Genomic DNA, 5,498 nt, shown 5'->3' on the forward strand with positions numbered 1-5,498 from the left:
TTCTCCTAAATATTATGAAAAAGTCTCTTGTTGTAACCACGCCTGCCAACTTCTGGACTTGACAATACAGGAAATGTCGCCGCCCGGTGCTACTATGAGAGCGGTGCTGGGGGGAAATGCTAATACGGGAGCACGGCGGGAGAGGGAGGTAAAATACGGTAGTTTCCCAGAAAAAACGTGAGACTTCACTGGTTATAACCAGATATCGATCCTGAATTTATTTCCAATCTCTTCCGTAGTTTGATGTCCCTGTAGGGGAAGGGTCGCCACATTTCTGGGCAGATCGAGGGGAAACTCCCGGAAGCTGTGACCCTGAACGGCGGGAACATTAGCAGCATTAGCGGCGGGACGCGGAGCAGGTCGGAGGTCCGTTTTTATCCGCCGTCGGTCTGCGCTCAGCTGGCGGGGTGCTGAAAGCAGCGGCTCGTCTCCCAGCCTTGGCAGGGACGCGAGCCGCTGACAGCCGGTGATCTCTCTGCCGGGGCCGGCTTTCTTCGCCCGGCAGCTAGTTTTATTTTTAGCTTTGAGCTGCTAGAAAAATACCAACGCGTCTGTTTATCATCCGTTCATAGGAAATACTAGAGAAAAAATATGATAAATATAAATATATTTTTCTGCATATCATTACAACATGTCCTTATTTGTGAATTAGTTTCAAATAAATGTGTCCAAACTGAGGGGCACGGGCCATTTGTGGCCCCTACGCTGACATTGTGCGGCCCCACAGACTCCAGTTCGGTGGCCAGCAGTTGGTTAATGCTGATTAATTAGAGCAAAATTAATTAGCTGATTAATTTAATTGGAGTAAATATCATATTTTAAATAATGGTGCAGTCTCTATATTCATTTATTTTTTCACAGTCAATGAATTTAACCACTGAGAGACAATACAAGATCTTTCTATTCTACTTTTTTCTTTTATTACAAATATCAAAATCTTTTTACACTGGAAATGATTTGTCTTTTAATAACTGCTTTTTAAAACTAATTTATTTATTAAACTTTGATAAATACAGAAACATTTTAAATAAATCCTGCTGTTCTTACCGACTATCTTTTAGTTTTCCAAACCAGATGCCTTTTTTTAATCAGGCAAAGTGCAGAACCGGCTCAGAACATCTTAACTAGATCATTGACCCAGGCCCGGTCCATCAGAACCAACACAGACTAATAATAAAAACAGTTACGAGTCTGATGAAGACAAGAAACAGAACAGAACCAACAAAAACAAAACCATCCATCCATCTGTACCTAAACCCTGTATAGGTGTCCTCCACATGCCTGAAGGACCCGGTTAGTCGGGTTGTAACTGAAAGCTTCTAATTTAGTGTTTCACTGAAACGAATCCTCTCTATTTTTAACTGAGTGAGGAACATTCCTGCAGCGTTGGTTCATGTTGAAACGCAGAGCGAAGGGAACACCAGCATCCCCTAATGCCCCCACCACTCCCCTAATGCCCCCACCCCGGCCGTCTGGGGGCATCCACAGGGCAAAACGTGGTAAAGTCAGGATTTCTCCTAACTTTCGATGTGTTCAGGTGTTTGAACAGTTTGACTTAATGCCACACTCCTGGCTCCGTGTGCTTTCCCAACAGGACCCAGAACCGGTCCAGAACCAGAACCGCTGCTACACAGTGACTACGGCGGGCTGGACTCACCTGCTGCTTCACGCCTGCGGCGCCGTTAGTCCCGACAGGAAGTGTCCTTATGGCGCCATCCTGCCAGAAAACAGAAATTCATTTTCAGCTTCAGATAAAAACTGAAATGATTCAACGATTAATATTTTTTACAGACGATAGAAAACAAAAAGTTTCCCCTGAGGAAGAAAGCAGCAGCTAAATGTTAGCAGGCGGGTATTTCCATCGGTAAAATGTGTCTTTACAGGCTTTCTGTGAGTACAGTGTGTAATTATAGATGGTTATTTTTGCACATTCATACTGTGGATGTATTTGTGTTTCTGCTCAGGATGCATGGAGGAAGTGGCAGCCTGGGTGTGAAGAGCTGCGCTTCCATTCATTTACTGTTTACTATCAATCTGTGAGCCTTTTTAACATGAAATAAACATTAAAATCTCCAACAATCACAAACGTAAATAACAGCAAAGTAACGTAAAGCAGCAATAAAGAATCACAAAGTACTGCAGAGAGCAATGCTGTAAAATAAAATCAAGAAAAATAAAGTAAAAAATCCCAAAGAAATGCAAAGTAACAGAAAATACCATAAAATAACAAAACCACGGAACCAACGAATCCAGTAAAACTAAGTTTAGTAGAGAAAAAAACAGAAATGCAAACTAACAAAGCTCACCACGGCGTAAAATTAAGAAAACTTCAAAGTAATGGAAAGTATTGGAAAGTATTGGAAAGTATTGGATGCATCGTGGTGTAAAATAAAACTAAAAGTCACATGATGCACCAAGATGTAAGCAAATATAATAAAGTGAAAAACATTCAGATTTAATATGTAGAATCTTATAGTTTCAGCTTAAAGTGTCATCAGTGATAAAACATTATTATCCTCAGATTGAAGTGATCAGCTGATCAGTCCAGATGCTGATTATATTCTAATCAATCAATAAAGTCTCCTCTCCTCTTTCAGATCTCCTGCATCTTCCCTCCGTCCAGAAACCGAAGAGCCGAGGGGAAGAAACGACCAGCGGACAGGAAGTGATCAGAGCGACAGACAGGAAGTGATCAGAGCGACGGACAGGAAGTGATCAGAGCGACGGACAGGAAGTGATCAGAGCGGCGTCCAGGAAGTGATCAGAGCGACGGACAGCAAGTGATCAGAGCGACGGACAGCAAGTGATCAGAGCGATGGACAGGAAGTGATCAGAGCGACGGACAGGAAGTGATCAGAGCGGCGTCCAGGTGCCGCCACGCTGATTCATGTAAATAATGCAGCTCAGGATGCGACGCTGTGCTGAGATGCAAAAGGTGTGTGTGGGCAGAAACAACTTCCCAGAACGTTCAGCAGAATAATATTAATAAAATATCAAAACTTTTTATGCCGTTTCATTCAGGGGCAGAAAAAACTTTTCCTTTATGATTTATTATTATTATTATTATTATTATTATTATTATTATTTATTAATGTCTGCCATAGCAGCAAAGGCATAAACCTGCAATCAAAATAAGAAATTTGGTCTTTCAAAATAAAAGAACGACTCAAGTAAATTTAAAAAAACAGCTTTCAAAATAAAGTCTGTCAATCTAATTGAGTTGATTCTTGCATGTTCCTCATAAACCATTGACATTTCAAAATAAAAGCCTTTAATGTTTTATTGCTTACATTACAGGGGTTTATGTGACAAACTAAGAATAAAAGATGTTTGTCAGCTTTTCAAAATAAATCTGCAAGATACCCTTCAAAATAAATGTAATTTTTGAAACTTATTTTAAGTCTAAAATTTTATTGAGTAATTATTGCAGGTTCTATGTTTAAAATCAAAATAATATATTTATTTTAATTTGAAAAATTACAAAGTTCAAATGTGCTCTTCAAAATGAAAGTCTAAATCTTTCCTATCATTGACTTAAATAGCTCTAAATTCACAAACTAAAAGGGATTGTGTTGCCCTAAATTGAGATTGTGTTGCCTTTTCACAATAAAAGCATGTTATAATTTAGTGATTGAAATATTTTAGAAGATTAAATAAATAAATAAAACTTTCTTCAAAGTAAAAGCTTGCAAATGATGGATTACAACAAACTGAGGTTCCATGTTACGAATGGACCGAAACCAGACAGGAAGTGGAGATTCTGTTGGCCTTTCAAAATAAAACTCTCAGGTTAGGTTCCAGAAAACTGAAGGATGTTCAGCCTGCAGAAAAACGGGTTTGGAAATAAAAAGGTTCCGCTTGTCGTCACGTGATTCAACAACAAACGGATCAGAACACGTGGCGACACCAAACAGAACTGAACTGAATGGAACAGAACCAAACAGAACCGGGCTGATAGGCGGGTTTTTCCGAGCCGTCCTCCTGATCCAGTCCACCAGGAGTGAGGCAAGAAAAAATTGTGACTGTTTTTCTTCTTCATGTCTGTCAGGGAGCACACACACACACACACACACGCATGCACACACACACACATACTCGCAGTGTGTTTCCATGCCGGCTGTTTCCACAGAGGAAAATCGGCCGTCCAGCTGCGGCTCCCAGATCCTTTTATTACATTTTTCCAAACAAACATCTCCTCTGCTTGTTCTGCGTCGCAACGTGACACAATCTGTTTTATTATTATTAAAATCATCGCTGCACGTCAGAGCAACACAGGCCTCAAACTGCTGGCAACACAGAAAACAACTGGCCCTTTCAAAATAAAACCATCTGAATGGAAATAAAGCTCAGATGTCTTCTTCAAAATAAAAGTCTAAATGTTACATAGTTTGTGATTTCTTGAATAAATTGGTATAACATTACTACAGGAAAAGGGATTATGTCGCCCTTTCAAAACAAAAGCCTGTTCAGACTTTTGCAAATGTTTATAACCCTTCAAAATAAAGCTCACACATTGTCGTTAAAAAATGTTGAAAGGATTCCGTTGACTTTTCAAAATAAACCTGGTTCCAGTTTCTAAACATATCAGTTCTTATTTTATTGTTATAAATTATCTGTTAATATTTCATTAGTTATGAATAAATGTTAGCAGAAATAACTGTCTTGTTATTAAAATGTCGATGGCTTTCCGTAGCCGTTTGGCCCCAGGCAGGAAATCAGCTGCATGAAAACATGAGGCTCATGAAGCGGAGATATCGCCGCCCCGAAGGCAAAAACATGGAGCTGTTTCGGTTCCACAAGCTCAACAATTTATCAGACAAATCAGTCGTTTGTCTCAGACTTCAATATGCGTAAGAATCAGCAGAGAGGAACTTCTGGAGCTGAACCAACGTTTAGAAAACCTAAACGCCTTAAACGCACCGTCCACACTGTGAAGCACAGTAGTGGCAGCATCATGCTGTTGGACAGGGAAACTACATCCAGAACAAACCTGGAAGGAAACCTGCAGGAGACAGGGCTGGAGTTTCACCTTTAATCAGGACAAACCGCCTAGACATGCAGCTGGATGGCCTAGTCAAAGCCCAGACCAAAATTCAACTGAGAATCTGTAGCGAGATTTGAAAACTTTCAGCTTCAGTCTGTAGATGTTAAAGTAAACAAAGACAAGCAGCCAGAGCCGGATCTAGTCAAAGTTCTGACTCAGGGTGCCTGAACACAAACATGCCACACTTTTCAGATTCCTGTTTGCTTAAAAAGGAAATGAAAATTAAAATTTCTGTCATTTCTGACGAGACAGAAAGTGAAAAAGTTCATGAAGTGTGAAAATATCTGCAACATTTTGTTTTGAAAAATAAAGTTTTTAGTGAATGAAAGCTAAAAAATAAAATGGCATCTGGGTGTTGAATCGGGTTTAAAGTTGAATCGGGTTTAAAGTTGAGTCGGGTTTAAAGTTGAATCGGGTTTAAAGTTGAACCGGGTTTAAAGTTGAGTCGGGTTTA

General features: G+C 39.9%; 1 protein-coding gene and 1 long non-coding RNA gene across 7 annotated transcripts in view; one reads left to right on the forward strand and one right to left on the reverse strand.

The window, feature by feature from the left end:
• The window catches only part of hivep2a (HIVEP zinc finger 2a), a 115,139-nt gene that overhangs the window by 57,033 nt on the left and 52,608 nt on the right, over nucleotides 1-5,498 (reverse strand). For all 5 annotated transcript variants that reach the window (XM_015046642.1, XM_015046639.1, XM_015046641.1 and 2 more), the window contains one exon: nucleotides 1,658-1,717. The gene's annotated coding sequence lies outside the window, so the exon portion shown is untranslated. The remainder of the gene's footprint in view (nucleotides 1-1,657; nucleotides 1,718-5,498) is intronic.
• Nucleotides 35-3,003, forward strand: LOC106956079 (uncharacterized). Of its 2 annotated transcripts, XR_001426713.1 has the most exons (3): nucleotides 35-191; nucleotides 256-366; nucleotides 2,598-3,003. It is a non-coding gene; the product is annotated as an uncharacterized LOC106956079 (long non-coding RNA). The 2 variants fall into 2 exon arrangements; XR_001426712.1 differs by having other exon boundaries at nucleotides 35-366.

The sequence above is a fragment of the Poecilia latipinna genome, unplaced genomic scaffold (assembly GCF_001443285.1).
Source record: "Poecilia latipinna isolate Pla-1442-1.1 unplaced genomic scaffold, P_latipinna-1.0 Scaffold786, whole genome shotgun sequence".
Taxonomy (NCBI): Eukaryota; Metazoa; Chordata; class Actinopteri; order Cyprinodontiformes; family Poeciliidae; genus Poecilia; species Poecilia latipinna.